This window comes from Rhinopithecus bieti, unplaced genomic scaffold (assembly GCF_001698545.2).
Source record: "Rhinopithecus bieti isolate Rb0 unplaced genomic scaffold, ASM169854v2 scaffold_7681, whole genome shotgun sequence".
NCBI lineage: Eukaryota > Metazoa > Chordata > Mammalia > Primates > Cercopithecidae > Rhinopithecus > Rhinopithecus bieti.
The window spans coordinates 7,567,268-7,585,321 of record NW_016806571.1 but is presented as its reverse complement, the minus strand read 5'-3'; positions in this window follow the sequence as shown (position 1 = coordinate 7,585,321).

Here is an 18,054-nt window from a genome sequence, read left to right as displayed (position 1 = left end):
ATTAGATCCCATTTGTCAATTTTGGCTTTTGCTGCCGTTGCTTTTGGTGTTTTAGACATGAAGTCCTTGCCCATGCCTATGTCCTGAATGGTCCTACCTAGGTTTTCTTCTAGGGTTTTTATGGTATTAGGTCTAACATTTAAGTCTCTAATCCATCTTGAATTAATTTTCGTATAAGGAGTAAGGAAAGGATCCAGTTTGAGCTTTCTATTTATGGCTAGCCAATTTTCCCAGCACCATTTATTAAATAGGGAATCCTTTCCCCATTTCTTGTTTCTCTCAGGTTTGTCAAAGATCAGATGGCTATAGATGTGTGGTATTATTTCTGAGGACTCTCTTCTGTTCCATTGGTCTATTAGATCGAGTCACCCTCTTATTTAAGGAGTTCAAGCAAAGCCAAACTTTGTTGCACCATTCCCTATTTGTATTCTGAAGATTCAAGAGGCTCACAAATGCTGCTCCTATAATTTGGGTACCTGTCACCAACATGGATGGACCTAGTCCAAACACTACTTGGTGTTAGTAATATGTTGTCAGAGAGTCAAGTAAGCAATTGTCATTTTCCATAAGAATTAATTGTTTAAAATTGATCTCTAGCTACATTTTCATTTTTTTAATCAAAACTTTAAAGAAACCCATAGTTGGCAGTATTGCCCAGTAGCTGAGAGAGCAGGCTGTAAAGTCAAACAGATCTCAGTAAGAACCTTTAGTTTTGCTTCTTTCTAGTGGTGTTAGCTTAGGGCAAGTTACGTATCTTCTCTGAACCTCAGTTTCCTCATCTGTAAAGTGGGAATAATTGTAATACCTATGTCACAGGGTTGTTGTAAGGAATAGTGAGATAATAATCATAAGGTGATGGAAGAGTGCCTGACTCATAGTTAAGTGCCTCATTAAGATTGCTATTTTTATACCTGATTTTTCCATAGTGGGGCTTGAAAGTGTGGACTTGTGGTCCTAGCATTCTGAGGTTAAAAGTAGAAGCTCTATGAATCTCAAGGTTTTTACAGTCTAGGATCATTCCCTCATTCAGTCATTTGTCTATCCAACAAATATTTATTTAGCACCTACTCTCTGCCAGGCACTATGGTAGCAGTCAGACAATAAGCAAGTTACTGAGCCCATGTGTAATTATTGGTTGGGATACATGCCAGGGAGGAGGCAAACCATGGGCAGTGATGAGACATGCTGGTATGGGGGGGGACCTACTTTGATGGGGTAATCTGAGAAGGACTTTTTGAGCAGGTGACATTTAAGCTGGGTCCAAAGGATGAAAAAGATCTTGTCAGGCAAAGGACTACCGATCCTTTCATTAGCACATAAGGTGGAAACGATTTCACCAGAAGGAATCCAACCAAATTGAGAGCTCCAGCTTTCTTCTCATCTGTACAAGAAGTAGACCTTGCTAGCATCTGGGAGGGAAGGTTTTGCTCATTGTATTGCATATGGTGGAGGGTTCAATTATATCAAACTTCTCTAGAGCCCAGCATTTTCAGGGGTGTTGTACCATCAGGGACACAGTTTCCCACCTCAGTGGAAGCTGGCAGGAAGTTGCAGGAAGTTATCTTATGAAAAGAGAGCAAGCCTTCAGTCCAGATCTGTGATAAAAATCTGCCTTTGCCACTTCCTAATTCAGTGAGTTTAGGCAAATTAAATGATCTCTGAATCTCAGTTTCCTCTTCGGTAAAATGTGAGTGTGGTTGCTGTTGTTATCAGGATTGAAACTGAAATGAAATAGCCATACAAAACATTCAGCCTAGTGCCTAGTATATGGTAGGCACAGACTAAAGCACATTTTCCTGTGGGGCTGTGTATTAAAACAGTAAAAATTGATTCCTCACTTTCTAACCTATGTGGTAGGAAAAGACATCTTTGGCATACGTGGTGGCTTTAAAACAGGTCCACAAATTCTTTGACACCCCTTCCATCCACAAATGAGTTGAATTCCCTTCTCCTTGAAAGTGGGCTTTCCTGGGTCACTCACACCTGATGAGTAGAATGCGGTGGAAGTGATGCTGGATGAGTTCTGAGGTTGCGTTGGAAAAGCTAATACAACTTCCATCTGCTCTCTCTCTCGGTACCCCCCATCTTGAAACCATGTTGTAAAAAAACCAAACGGCCACATGGAAAGGCCTCTTACAGATGATGTTCAAGCTACAGCCCCAGGTGAGATCCCAGCCAAGAGTCAGCATCAGCTCAGGAGGTTGAGGCTGCCATGAGCTGTGATGGAAACACTGCACTCTGGCCTGGGTGACAGAGAGAGACTCTGTCTCAATCAATCAATCAATAAAATAATTTTCCAGAAAAGTCAGTTAGTAAAAAGTCAGCATCACCTACCAGATATGTGAGTGAATGAGCCTTCAGATGATTCCAGCCCCCAGCCTTTGAATGACCCGAGTGAGCCAGAGTCGACCAGAGACAAGCTGCCCCAACCAAGCCTTGCCCAAGCTGAAGATTTGTGAGCGTAATAAATGCTGTCATTGTTTTATGCCCTAAGTATTGGGGTTGTTTGCTACACAGCAACAGATAACTAGAATAGCACACTTCTCTGTGTTGGTCCAACCCACCCTCTGCCATAGTGTCTCTCCCACCACTGTGGACCTACAGTAGCAGAGATATTAGGAAGGACACTGTACCATAGTGAGATCTTATTTCTTCCACGAACATCCTGCAAAATCTTAAGCAAGTAGCTCCTCCTGTGGAGCCTCAGTTCCCTCCTGTGTGTAGTGAGTTTGGATTAAATACTCCCTACGGCATCTGCTAGTCCCAAGGTCATGTAGGAAACTAATATGAAAATAGGAAAAGTTGCAAGATTTAGGTATTTTGCATTGTAGGCCTAAGTTTTGCATGCAGTGGCATAGAAACCCAATGTTCTCTAAGAGCCATCTTTACAAATTTTCAATTAAAGAAAACATAGTCTAAGCATTTCTTTTTTTTTTATTTCAAAGGGAGATTTTATGTGTCTTGAGACCTCCACGTGAACCATAAAATGAGCTTGGTTGGAACCTTGCAGGCCTGTCCTGATCCAATTGTCTAGCAATTCTCGTAGAATCCTCATTAGAACCTATGCCCTGAAGAGGCCTGCGAACGTGGGGTCCCATTTAACACCTGCAGTTCTCTTAAAGTTTAAACAAAGACTGGCAGGCCGCAGGCTAACAGAGTTTTAAGCCCCCATCTGTTGGGTGGTTTCTGGCAGATGGTCTTTAATAGAGGCTGTGTGTTTTATCATTTCAGTTTCTTCTGAAGAGGGATTTAAAATCAATTTAGGGGTCATGTTCAGGGACTTTGTCAAAAGTACAGGCTCCACGTCAAACAGGAATCCGTCCTCAGGGGCTCACTAATGACAAAAGGAAAGTGATCTGGGCTGTTCTGTGGATTCTTGTTCCCATCTCCTTCCTTTGTGGAGGGGATAGCCTTTCTTTTGAAGTCTGTTGCTTCCTTCGTTTAGTCTTTAATTTTATACCACCAAGGTGAGTACTGGTGTGTCTTGTGCATATAACTGACTGTGGTATGGGAGACTTCCCTAATGAACAAAGGCCAGTCTGAAAAGGGCTGGCTTCCAGGTTTCCAAGTTGAACATCATACTCTAAATGAAACAGAGGAAATTCTCATTAAGGGGAACTTGTGGGTAAGCTTTGGCGGGAAGAAGAAATGAAAAATTGTAGAAGCTTTAGAGATCTCAGCTAGCTTATGCATTATCAATATGGAAAATGGATTGTTGCTTTTTCCATCCCCACTCCTACCCATGGATAGGGAAATCGTGAAACTCAACCTCAGAAAAGGTAAATACCAAGAGCCCAGAAAGAGCACAACTTGTTTTTCTTGGTCTGTTTAAGGCTGCTGAGATTGAATTGTATCCCTGGGATATTGGAGTTTTTCTTGTCTATTGCCTAGAGCCTGGCCATTATTGTGATATTTGGCTGAGATGTTGCCAAAGTACAAGAAATGTTTGTCATTGTGAGTCCTTCACTGAAAGGTAGCTGGCAAAAGAAGGGCACTATTCGTTGCTGGCCTTTGCAGCTGTCATTTTGGTAGGGGCCGCAGCTGTGTGTAGGGAAGGCTCTTGCTCTGGGCTGCTCTAGGTGTCTTAGAGCAATAAAAAGGAGGGAATAAGCTCTTCAGGTTGTAGTCCCAGTTTGGATTGCAACCTAATGTATCCTTGCTCACCTGGCTAGAATGGGAGAATAAGTGAGGCTTGGTGTGCCAGAGTCTCCTGCCAGGGGTTCCCTGGCTCTGGGCTGTGGTTGCTGGCTTCTGTTGGTTAGATCACTGGTCAATGCCTAGTGTTGGATCCCTGGCTAGGGGGAGAATCTGACATACAGATATAAAGCCTGTAGAGGAAATCAGAGCCAGGAAGGACCTTGTCAATCAATTGGACTAGCCCCTTTCTATTATGAATGTAGAAACTAGGTCCACAGCCATTGAGTTCTTTCCCCACAGCCTGTAATAGAGACAGAGCCACCCATCTCTTCTCTCAACTCCAGCTCAGGTCTCAGTCCAGGTCAAGCAGCCTATGAACTCAGGCCGTTGGTCACAAGGATGTTCAGAGGAGGGCTTAGCACCATTCGCCCATACCTACTGTGAGAAAAGCAATGTAGAATGCTTGCCCTGCCGATGTTTATCAGCAAGACCGCCTTAGAGTTAAGATGGCATCTCACCTAATGGACCTGTCCCTGCATTTTCCCACCAGAAAGAGGGCCTTGGACAAGATGAAGCTCCCTGCCCTGTTTACCCACAGTCATGCAGGCCCTGCCTGAGGTGAGACTGAATAGAAGTGAAGGCTGTCGTGAGTTGGAAATGGCCCCCATTCCCAGGGAAGCCCTGTGAGCAGTAAAATTGTTGGTGTGATGGAGGCCGAGATGCTCATTGATGTGCTGAGAGGCAGAGTTCAGGTTTCATAATTGAAATGTTCAGATTTTTTCATGGGTGAGTGAAACCTTCTCAGCCCTAGCACTTTGGGTGAGTAATTCTCTCTCCCCAGCTCCTCTTCTTGACCCCATTTGGACCCCAGCCATGTGACTGCCAGCCTTTACCCACTAGGGTAGCTCTGAAGCTGCAGCTTGGATCCCATGTCAGAGTCTATCTATGTGGCACCTTCGACTTGCCCCAGAGACTTTTATAAGGGAATGGAGGCCAAAGAGGCTTTTGTCTTGGAAGAACCATCACAAATGACTCTCTAATTCTAAGAAAGGGGTTGAGCTTGGTAACTGTCAGCTTCTCATTGACTAGGTGATGTCACCAGCAGAGACATGGGCTGGTTCACTTCAACAACCAAGCAGCTCAACTTAAAAGCTCAGAATGGATCTGACCTCTTTTCCAGATTGTTTTTGTGAAGACTGATTAGCTGCAGTATGCAGATTATATAAATTTATTTTAATACACATTATGTTTTAGAGCAGTTTTAAGTTCACAGCAAAATTTAGTGGAAGGTATCAATATTTCTTATATATCCCTGGCTCTCACAATGCATAGCTCCTCCACTGTCAACATCCACACCAGTGTGGTATAATCTGTAACAATTGACAAACCTATGCTGACACAGCGTTATCACCCAAAGCCTATAGTTTACATTAGGGTTCACTTTTGGTGTTGGGCACTCATCATTATAGTATCATAGAGAGTAGTTTCACTGCCCCCCAAATCCTCTGTGGTCCACCTATTTATGTGCCCCACCTTACCCCTAACCCCTAGCAACCACTCATCTTTTTCCTCCATAGTTTTCCATTTCTAGAAAGTCATACAGTTGGAATTATACAGTCTATAGTCCTTTCAGATTGGCATCTTTCACTTAGTAATATGCATTTAAGTGTCTTCCATGTCTTTCATGGGTTGATACATTTATTTTATATTATATTTTTTTATTTGATACTTTTTTATTTTATTTTATTTTGTTCTGAAACAGCCTTGCTCTGTCGCCCAGGCTGGCATGCAGTGGCACAATCACTGCTCACTGCTACCTCTGCCTCCTGGGTTCAAGCGATTCTCCTGCTTTAGCCTCCCGAGTAGCTGAGATTACAGCATCCACTACCACGCCTGGCTAATTTTTGTGTTTTTAGTAGAGACAGGGTTTCACTATGTTGGCCAGGCTGGTCTCAAACTCCTGGCCTTAAGTGATCTGCCCGCCTCGGCCTCCCAAAGTGTTGAGATTACAGGCATGAGCCACCATGCCCGACCTGATAGCACATTTCTTTTGAGTGCTGAATGATATCCCACTATTGGGATGTACCACAATTAAATAAATTTTTAAAGATCAAATACTCTGTTAGTGTGATTTGTCTGTTTTACTTGACACTTAATATCGGCACTGTTCATAACCATTCAGAATCTAATACTGCTCTCATTTTTAATATGTTCCTTTCAGTAGTCCTGTGAAGCAGGTAGGAATTGTCATGGTCCAAAGAGAAGAGAACACAAGGATAAGTAACTGTCTTTCTGTCTGTCTGTCCCTGTGTCTAACTGTTCCTCTGACTGTCCTCATGTCTGTCTTTCTGACTGCCTTCTGTTTCTCTCAGTAACTATCCATCTCTCTCTCTCTCTGCTGTCTTCCCTTCTTTCATTCCTTCCTTTCTTCTTCCTTTTCTTCATTGAGTAAATGTCCACTCTCCTACTGTATGGAAAGCATTATTTTTGTTAATTCATGAAGCTGATAGAGCTCTGTTGTACCTGTGTGGAGCATCATAGTCAAGTAAAATGGCCCTGCATAGTTAGGGACAGAAAACTTCTGAATGTCAGAAGTAGAGATTTGAAACACCAGTCTCTGACCTCACATTAGAATACAGTAGCTCTCTGAAGTTCTACTCAACTAGAGAATGAGTATGTATGGTATAGGCATTCAATCAATGCTTGTTGAATTGAATGCAATAAAAATGATAAAAGTGACATTACAAGTGCATTTTTGAAGTCTTCATTACATGTACTGGGAGGTGTCTTTGGCATTTTATCCACATTTCTAGTAGCATCCTTAGTGCCTGGCACACATGATAGAGTTTCTCATACTGCCGTGGTATGTATCACTGGCTGTAGAGTCAAAACCCATGCTTGCCTCTAATTATTTGATTTTAATGGGGGTGTGGGGAGTGAACTCATGTTGAAACAGTCATTGATATGCGCTTGTTATTCATAATACACATCTCATAAAATCTTTTAACAGTAATACAAGGCAGAATTTTCATCTTCACTAAATTTTGTAACAGATGAGAAAAAGGAGGCTCAAATATGTTGATCTGCCTCAGTCATATGCCTTGTAAGTGGTAGAATGGAAATATAGATCCAAGTTTATCAAATGTCACAAACCATGTTACTATGTTTTGTTTGTTTGTTTGTTTGTTTGTTTGAGACAGATTCACGCACTGTCGCCCAGGCTGGAGTGCAATGGCACAATCTTGGCTCACTGCAACCTCTGCCTCCCAGGCTCAAGCAGTTCTCCTGCCTCAGCCTCCCAAGTAGCTGAGACTACAGGCACGTGCCACCACGCCCAGCTAATTTTTGTATTTTTAGTGGAGATGGTGTTTCACAATGTTGGCCAGGATGGTCTCGATTTCTTGGCCTCGTGATCCACCCACCTCGGGCTCCCAAAGTGCTAGGATTAGAGGTGTGAGCCGCTGGCGCCCGGCCTATGTTCTTTTTTTTTTTTTTTAAAGAGAGACTGTCTTGCCCTGTTGCCTAGGCTGTAGTACAGTGGCATGATCATATCTCACTGCAGCCTCAAACTCCTGGGCTCAAGTGATCTCCCTGCTTCAGCCTCCTGAGAATCTAGAACTACAGATGTGTGCCACTATGCCTGGCTATTTTTTAAAGATTTTTTTGAAGAGACAGGGTCTCACTATGTTGCCCAGACTGGTCTTGAACTCCTGGTCTCAAGTGATCCTCCTACATTGGCTTCTCAAAGCACTGGGATTACAGGCATGAGCCACCGTGCCTGGCCAATATAACAATGTTATTTTCTCCCTTTTCTGCACATCTTTGAAATCATATATCCTAGAAATTATTGTTTTGCTGTTTTTGGATTTGGATTATCAATAGCAAATATCCTTGTGTGTTCTGACTATGGTTTCATTCTGAATTTCATGAAACTCTAAGCATAAAACTTTAAATCACTAAGTAGAGCAAATGGTTCATGCCATGGTGTTCCTATCATGCTTCAGCTTTAAGTTGAGGCCACTCTTTAACTGATTCAATCTCTGTAGAGGGTAAACAAGTCTCCTTTCAATAGTCCTTGTTTGAAATTTCACTTTTTCATTTGACTGTCTTTTCCCACATTGAAAAACCCTAAGATCCACATATTCAAAACATGTCTCATATTTCTCTTGGTCCTAAAAACCTGGGTAACCTCCCCTAAATATGACCAGAGATGGATTCATGGGCTGTGTTATCACCACCCAGTAGTTCTGAAGTGACCACAAAGTAGTAGATGGCCACATAAAGTTACAGAATTTTCCCAGTGGGCTCATAAGCTAAATTATGCTATGGAGACATAAATGTGGAAGGCTATTTTATGATAAAAAAGTAATGATACATACAACATGAGCATGATTCTTCTGCAAAAAGAGCACACAAATTTATAATATGTCGCTTACTTTTCAGGTGTCCATTTGGTCCTTCTCTTTCCATTGATATGGACTCCAAGGTCCATGGGGGCTGGGACTATTTGGTGTGATGCTCAGTTTTGTGTAACTAGGTGTAGCACCTAGTTACAGTGCAAGAACAGAGCAAGGGCTCAGGTAGTATTTGATGAATAATTGAATGAGTATAATATAACATGATCTCCCTGACCTGAGGCACATGAAAGCTACTGCCAAAGCCATCTTTCTAGCTTGCTGTTGCTGATGATCTCTACCCTTTTTCACTCCTCTCATACCAGGATCTGGGTTTCAAGGCCCAAATTAGGCTCCCCAGGCTTACATTTTTGCTCTTGCTCTCTCTTGTGCCTGTTGTTCTCCCTCTCATCTTGACTCAGCTATCCTCATCATGGCCTGACTATTCTTCTAAGGTCTAACTTCTACTACAACTCAAACCATTTTCCACTGTCCATGCAGGCACATGTGTTATTCTGAGGAACCATCCCAAAATGTGTCCTAGTGGTGGAGGCTCAGGGAGGATTATGTAAAAGAAAACAGCCATCAGATTGGGAAGGATGGTGGAGGTAACGCTTCCCAATAGACTCTCCTTTTCTGGGCAAGCCATGTTCATGGCAGATGCCTACCACCTGCTTGTTGTATTCTGGATTCCCTAGTTTTTCAGTTCTTTTCTAAACAATGCAAGAAATGAATGCAAAGTTATCACTGTGCTTTGCCCACTGTGGAGCCCAGAGGAGTCACTGCTGCCCATAGCCAAGAGATTTTGCTTCTCGTGGTGTCACTTAAGATTGTAATTAACATCTTCTTAGCTGCCATGCTGCACTGCTAGCTATACAGAGCTTGGGGCAATCATACATCCAGACCTATTTTTTTAATATATATGAAATGTTGTAAAGTCACCAACTGCAGTTTTCCAGAACACATTCTATAGTTGTATAGAGAATAGTTTTACATTTGTTTTTCAAAAGTAATTCACATTCATCAAAGCATAATGAAAAAATACAAATATAACTAAGCTACCTATAATTAAATCATGCAAAGATATCTACCCCTAAGATTTTCATGTATAGCCTCCCAATCTATGTTTTGTGCATTTATCTCTAGCTAGCACCTATATATTTTCACAACATTAGATCACATTGTTTATACTGTTTTATGACCTGCCTTTTAAAATTAATATATTTGTAAAAAATCCTTCTACATCAACAGATAAATTTCTACAAAATGCTTTTACTGGATAAGATTTTATTTTAAGGATGCCCAAAGTATATGCAACCTGTCACATACTGTTAAGCATCTAATTCTTTGTAATCTTTAGGTGTTACCAAGTACTGGAACAAGGAACGTCACTGGGTCTAAATATTTGCACCTATTCTCTGTTACTTCCCTGGGATAGTCAAAATTAGCAATTCAATTAATAAAAAATATTTTAAGACTTCTGATACATAAATTTTAACAAGTATTAAATTTCATCCTGTGTATGGCTTAGATCATTACAAATGTTGACTCTATTTTCTGTGATATCAGTTATCGCTACAAATTCAATAAGCATTTTTTCTATGTCTTGTCATTGATTTTTTAAAAGTGTTCAGCAAGATAAAATCACTCATTCTATAAATATTTGCCAAAAGTCAACACTACATAAGGCACTCTGCTAGATACTGGGGTAACGGGAGTAGAAAATCAAGAGTATGTAAGCCTTAATCTTGGTCCTCTTTTATTTACTTACTATAGGAAACATTGCTTCCTTAATAAATAATTCTAAGCATTATTTTTATTAAACTTGTTCCCTTGTTTCCATTTTTTAACATATTAAAATATAAGTTACTTTGTCAAATTTTAAAATGCACTGTCAAAATGGAAATAAGGGTAATTTGGCATGAACATGGCTTGCTTTATTTCCACCCTGGATTTAAAAAAAAAATGACACATGGTTATTTTAGTCCATTAGAAAAATTCAGAAAAGTATAAAGAAGAAAATAAATGACTCATAACCAGACCATTCAAAGGCAATTACTGTTAATTGTTGTATTTCCTTCCAGGCATTTTCTTTGTGTATTTTTCACATAGTTAGATCATACTATATATGTAATTTTCCAAGCATATAATGTAAATATTTCCCTATGTTATCAAAAACCCTTTGAAAACATTATCTCTAATGGCTCTATCATATTGCATAATGGAAATGAACTACATATATAGAGTTTGATCATTAATAGTAAAAGATCTGGTGTAAGACTTCCTGGGCTCTAATTCTGATGCTGTCATGGGCTGCCTTGGGGTCTTGAGCAAGTTACTTTTCGATGGCTCAGTTTTCTTATATGCAAAATAGGGATAATTAGAATCTGTAACTTATAAGATTTTTATAAGTGTATTAGCTCATTCTCACGCTTCTATAAAGAACTGCTCCAGACTGGGTAATTCATAAAGGAAAGAAGTTTAATTGACTCACAGTTCTGCATGGCTGAGGAGGGCTCAGGAAATTTACAATCATGGCAGAAGGGGAAGCAAATATGTCCTTATTCACATGGCAGCAGGAGAAAGAAGTGCCGAGCAAAGGGGGAAAAGCTCCTTATAAAACCATCAGATCTCACGAGAATTCATTTGCTATCGTGAGAACAGCAGCATGGGGGTAACTGCCCCATGATTCAATTACCTCCCACTGGGACCCTCCCATGACATGTGGAGATTATGGGAACTACAATTCAAGATGAGATTTGGGTGGGGACACGGTCAAACCATATCAATAAAGAATATATGAGATAATTCAAATAAAGCTTGAACTAGCACCTCGTACATAATAAGTGTGTAATAATTATTATTACTACTACTCTTACTACTATTACTTTCTACTTAGTACTACTACTTACTACTAAGTACTACTAGTACTTACTACTACTATTACTACTATTATTTTCTAAATAATTTAACCTATTGCTAGATATTTAAGTTGTTTCCAACTAAGATAGCATTTATTATTATAAAATCACTGAAGGCTGTGATTGTTCACAAACACTTTCATAACTTTTCAATATTTTCTTAGGAGAGAATCAAAGTCAAAAGTATGAACACTCTTAAATATTGCCTAAATTAGTTATCTGTCCCTATCTACAGGATAGTGCATTGTTCTTATTCTAAACAGGGGAATGGTACATCCAAATCAGAACACCCTGTTGGGCTTTCTCGTGTCTCATCCTCTCCTTACCCATTTCCATTCTCCCCACAACCCCTAGGTGACATGTGAGAATCAGAATCTCTGGGACATTTGAAACTCTTACCCTTTTAATTTCTTTATGTGCAAAATGAGAATACCAATACCTTTTTCATAGGGTTGTTGTAATAAAAAAATAAAATGATCCATGTGCATAGTAATTTACACATACTTATTGTTAGTCATTATTACATTGTTATTTAAAAAACATTAAATTTACAATTCATACTTCTACCAGGAATGTATAAGATTATCTATCTCATTGCCCTCAGCAGTGCTGAGCATAATTATTTTAAAATGTATTTTAAATTGTATTTAAATTACTAAAATATCTATTAAATTTATTTATTAAAGTGATTTTAAATATTTTCTAATTCAATAAGTGAAAAGTAGTATTCCAGTATTTTAATTTTATTTTCTTTGATTACCATTAGAGTTTTTTTTCAAGTATTTATTGGCCATTGATATTTGGATATTTGTGTGTGTGTTTATGTGTGTTTCAGCAAGAGAGAGAAAAGAGATCAGGAGCTATATTTATTTTACAGGTGTCTTTGTTTTGTAATTATTTTCTTTTGAGCACGGAGGAAGAAGTTGCTCATTTGATAGTAAAAATATTATCTTTAACCTGACCACGTCTTATTCTAGTTTCATCTCCCTTTGGTCAATGTATATTTCTAAAGGCTTCCATGCCATCTGATTAATGATCTATTTTAGAGTTTTGTCCAAGAGCACTGTTAAACTTCTAGATCTGTGGTCCCCGAACTTTATCTTTTTTTCATGTTAAAAAAAATCTGAAAACATTAGCCAGTCTCTTCTCTTTAGGACAACATGAAATCTCCATGATTACTCAGAGCAGATGGGGATGGAGATGGTCTGCAGCACCTTTTCTTGGGACTTGAACATGGTTGAGGGATAATGAATGTAAACAGCACAGATTGCACAATTGCCAAGTCAATGAATCTTGGACAAACGGCTAGAAGGAGGCTGAGTCCTGGGCCCAGTGCTGGATCTCTGCCCTGTCCTGCTGCTTATTCTCCAAATCCTCTCATTGGGCCCCTAACTCGTTTTTCCATGCCTCAGTTCTCACCTTGGGAAACTGATGTATGCTTTGCTGGCTCCCAGACTGACAGCTTTTGTAGGCATTACAAGCAACTCCAAGTTCGGGCCATCTACTGTTGGCCCCTCTGATGTTGATCAGTGGTCTGCCAGGATCTACAGGCCACAGGCTCAACAAGTCCAAGCTCCCATTGCCTCTTTTTTTTCAAGACAGCCCCTCCAACCCCTCCCGTTGCTGCCTGCACAGCCCTGAAAACCTGCCGGGTCCTCGTGGGTGTGTCTGGATTGCAGATCTTCCCGTTCTGCCTACAAAGTGTATGTTTCCCTCATAGGCATCACATGACTCTTCCCTGAAGTTTTAAAACTCAGAACTCTCAATGGCTGGGCACACATTTTGCCCAGCATTTTATTTTCTATAATAATAATATAAATCACATTGACTGAACACTTACTCTAGCTAGGCATTGTGCTAAGTGCTTCATAAGCACTCATGGCATCTTCAAGCATGTAAGGTTGCTTCTATTAGTGTTCTCATGTTACATAACAGGAAAGCGAAGGCTGAAGAAGTTAAATAGTTTGCCTGAGGTCACGTAGGTGCTAGTAAGTGTTGGAACTGTGAGTTGAGTTCAGGCCAGCCTGACATCTCAGCCTGTGATCTCGATTCCAAGACAACATGGTACCATCTGGGATTCCCCACCTGGCCTCCTTTTCCCTTAATCTAGTTTGCAGCCCCTTTTATAAAATCCATATCTCTTGCCACAGATCTCTGTTAAACAAGGACATTTCAAAGCTGTACGAAGACCTGGCTGCCATTTCGTTCTGCTGGGTGATACCGGCAGATCCTGATCCTGCTATACTTCATGTATGACTTCCAGGGAGAATGGCTGGGTTACTCTTCTTCAGTGCCCGCTTTCAGGGAGAGTTCCCCACCAGCCAATTGTGTATCTTCGTCTTGGGTGTCATGTTACCTATTTGCTCTGAGTAATTTCCTTCTACTTACTTCCTAGCCTCTTTCCAACCCCGTGGAAGGCTGCTTCATATTCTAGTGCTTCTCTCTGTTGGTCTTATATTCACTCCACTTGCATCAATTCATGAAGGTCAGGAACTCTAAGTCTTTATCTTTGGGGTCTCCCTTAGTCTATTCAGGCTGCTTTGAAGAAAACTCTATAGACTAGGTAGCTTAAAAACAATAGAAGTTTATTGTTCACGGTCCTAGAGATTGGGAAGTGCAAGATCAAGGTGCCAGCAGATTGAATATCTGGTGAGGGCCTGTTTCCTGATTCACAAACAGTGCCTTCTTGCTGTGTCCTCACATGGTGGAAGGAGTGAGGGTTCTCTTTGGGCCTTTTTTCTACGGGCACTATCCCATTTATCAGAGCTCTGCCAAAAGCCCGACCTCTCAAAGGCCTCACCTCCTAATACCATCACACTGGGGAGTAGGTTTCCACATGTGAATTTTGGGGGAACCATAAACATTCAGTCCACAACACTCCCTAACAGTCAGCCAATAAACACGTCTTCCTCAAGTCTTTTCACCCCAAGGGTGAGTTAAACCTAGTATAGATACAACTGCTACTTACCTCAGGGAGGAAAACTGCACAGTTCTACAAGTGTGGACAGTGAGGAAGCCATGGCTGGAACTTCTGGAGTTTGTGACAATAGTTCTTGGCTCCCCCTGCCCATTTCAGAGTCTGGGACCCCAGGGTAGGTGGAAAAGTCACTTTTGCATCTTGTTTTATTTCTCTCTCATGTTCTGACTACAGCAATTTCTTGGTAGTGGCAGATTTAATAGTCACACTTTCTACTATTTGCAAGCGACCCCAAATTACATGATATGTAATAAATTGTCATTTTGCTGAGATAAGAATTTGAAAAATCTCATGCTATGAGACTGGGTTTGGTTATAAGTCACTTAGTGAATGATTTATTGTTTTCTCCCTATTGTAGCAATGCATTTTATGGAGGTAATGATATGTTACAGCAATATTCTTGAAGATGAGGATTCCAGAAGTCTCTGGATGCATGCTGTACAAATGACCAGGGTTTACCCTGTGTGCGAGGCCCAGGGCAAAGTGAGGCCTCTCCTCTCTTCCCCTCCCATTGCTGAGTGTGAGAAATTAACAGGGAATTGACCTTACCTTCCTACAACACCTTTACAGGTCACTGACAGAACCTCCCAAGAGGTCAGGGGCGCTCTCGGTGCACAATTATAAGAGATAGATGTAGTGTTATCCAGCTAGCCCATGGTTCATTCACCTGCTCCAAATATCTTTAATGTTTAGTCCTGACTGCTTCTCTTGGGCCAAATTGCTATTGTCCTAGTGAAAATACAGATCTTTGGTTTACATTTGGAGATATTAGAGGATTTGAGGAAATATTTTCATTTTCCATCCAGAGGTTTCATGTTGTGTAAGTGCTGCCTGAATGTGGCCTACCTGTATCTAATAAAATCATTAATTCAGCAGGCCAGAAGGTTTAGTTTCTGTTATACCTGTTGCCAGCAGCTCCTCATGTCCTGATGCTGCCCAGAATCTCCAGTGACAGCAAGACCCAGGAAGTCTTGGGGAGATAGAGTGCCACTTGCAGCAAAAGAGTCCATTATCTTGAAAGCCACTCCTGGAGTCATTGCCAGAAGCAATTTCTCAGAGTTTATGCTCAAACCTTGAAAGGCTTCTCCTACCACCATGATTGAAGGGGACATGGAAGGAGCCGAGCCATCTTGGCCAGCAAATGTCAGCAGTCATGATGAGCTCCTAATCCTGATGGGACGTCTGATAAGACACTCATATGATGACAGATGAGGCTCCACACAGCAGTTTAACTCAGTCATTTGTAATCATTACTTTTTGGCCATTCAATAACCATCTGTGAAATTATTTTCTGAATTTCCCAGAGTAGAGAAAGGAACCAAGTTTTACCCCTTTTCTTTAGGGGAGCCTCTTGACAGTTACAAATGCCTTAAGGAAACTTTCTGAGGCACTCTCAGATCAACCTTCAAAGCCCCTATTCACCCATGTCACCTGCTTTGTTTGAATGGTGACACAGTGTTGGTGACAAGCACCAGGAACTTTCTGAGGCCAACATCTCTGTTGCCGTGTAGAAATGTCCCTGGGGCAAGATGCACGGTGACAGTGCATCCTGCTCTTCTCACTGTGTGATTGTGGCCACATCTCCTGACCCAGAGCTTCCTTCTCCAGCAGTGAGCTGTGGTCCCATGTGTGCTGGCCAACAGGTGTGCGGAGACACTGACCTATGGAGCCTGTCAGCACACTGAGAGGCTAGGCCAGACCAGGAGCGGCAGAAGCCCTCGGGCCAATTGCCTTTCACTGCAAGCAACCTTAACTGTTTACTCCAGTGGATCATACAAATATTATTTTCTGTGGGTATCATGATATGAAAAAAGGTGAGGAAGCGCTGGTTTAGCCTCTCTGATTTTTTGCCTTCCTCCTGTGTAAGTTGGGATTTGTTTTTCTTATCTTGTTAAACTGTTATGAGGATCAAAGTCTTATATGAAAGGGCTTTGAGAGCCCATATATTTGTGGGGTGTGTCATTGGCTACAGAGATAGAACTCTATCCCTCTATCTCTAGTTTACTTTCATTGGCTGTTTCTTTGAAAATGAGGTGGAATTCCACTTTTTTTTCAGCCTTTCCAAGTCATAAAATCAATGTACTGTACCTACTTTTAGGTTCAAGCACTTATATGACACTATAATTATGTATAGTCTTTGCTTCTTATGACTTCTGCAAGGTGCCTACCAGAGCAGAATCTGCTTACCCCTCTGTCTACTTGTGCTCAGGATACACACTAGTGTATCTGACTCCTCCTGGTCTATCCTGCACTCACATCCCAGTAGCTCCCAAATCCCCACAGGCCTGCCCTTCCTAAGGATAGCCTTTGCTTTCTCAGAGCCTGTGCTACATTTAGTGGCAGGTTCTGGCCCAGGGGTGAGGGGATCCCGAATTGCCATGATTTCAGCATGTGTATGCCAGGGTGCAAGCTCCTTTGGTGGTTTAAAAGGACGACTTACCCTCTCTGCCCTGCAGACAAATCTCATGGGTGCAGTGGAACTCTCTCCTTCCCTTCTCCTCGATATACTTCTCAGCCAAGTGCTGTCTTGTTAAGTGAGTGAAAACCAAGTCACAAACCAATATACCATAAAATGTTAACGCTGGCTTCTCTGGATGCTGGAGGTATGGGTGATATTTATTTTCTCCTTTAGACCTTCTTGATTTTTTTTCAGATTTTCTATAGTAAAACCGAAAGTGTATTTTAAATTACATTCTAAAAGATGCACTCAAGATGTGTTGCATGAAGGCAAATAACAGCTTCAACATTCCTTCACACTTGCTAGCTCCAAATTACTGCCTCTGCCTTCAGAGCCAGGCGATTTGGAGGGGGTGGGAGCTGGGAGGGAGTAGGGAGGAGGCTGCAATGTGGGCCATTGAATTTCCTCTTTTTAGACATCGCTCTGGCAGCTAATTCCAGGGTGCTCATCTGTATGGTGGCAGCGTGACTTTCATGTTTTCCCCAAGGTGTTTTATGGCCTTTTTCCAGTGGTACTTTGAATAACTTTCTCTCAGTAACTTCCAGATAGTGAAAAATATCAGATGATTCCTCTTTCCCCCTCTACATTTCTTCCCTTTTTTGTTGCAACTCCATTCCTTAATAGGCATCTCCTTGCCATCTCTTTCTTCTCCTTCCTCCCTTTTCTTTTCTCTCTCTCTCCCTGCTCTCCCCTCCCTCTTTGCCTCTCCTCACCTCATTTTTAAAGCAAAATAGAGAGACTCTGACCTTGCTGGCCCCGGCCATGGGAGAGGACAGGGAGTGCAAGCCAGGGCTTATCAGTGACCCAGATGGCTGCAGGAATAGTTCCTGAGGCGGTTTCAGCCCTTCACTTTTCCAGAAGGTAATTCAGGTTTCAGAGCAAAGGGGAGGCTGAGGTTTAGTGGCTGGATTCCAGGCTCCTTCTCTGCAGGAAAGTTGGCCAGCAGACTGAGCATCCGAGAAAAGGCAGGAGGGTCCCTGGCAAGTCAGGTCAGTCCTGTTACAGGGCAGAACCATTTTAGGTAGCAGTTTTAGATGGCCTTCTAGGTTGATCTGGAGGGATCTCTCATCCTTAGTCAGGAGAAGGCAGCAGGCATCTATGATCTGGTCACTCCTGCTGTGTTTAATTCCCTGTCCTTGTTCTCGATTGCAATCAATGTCATCTGCA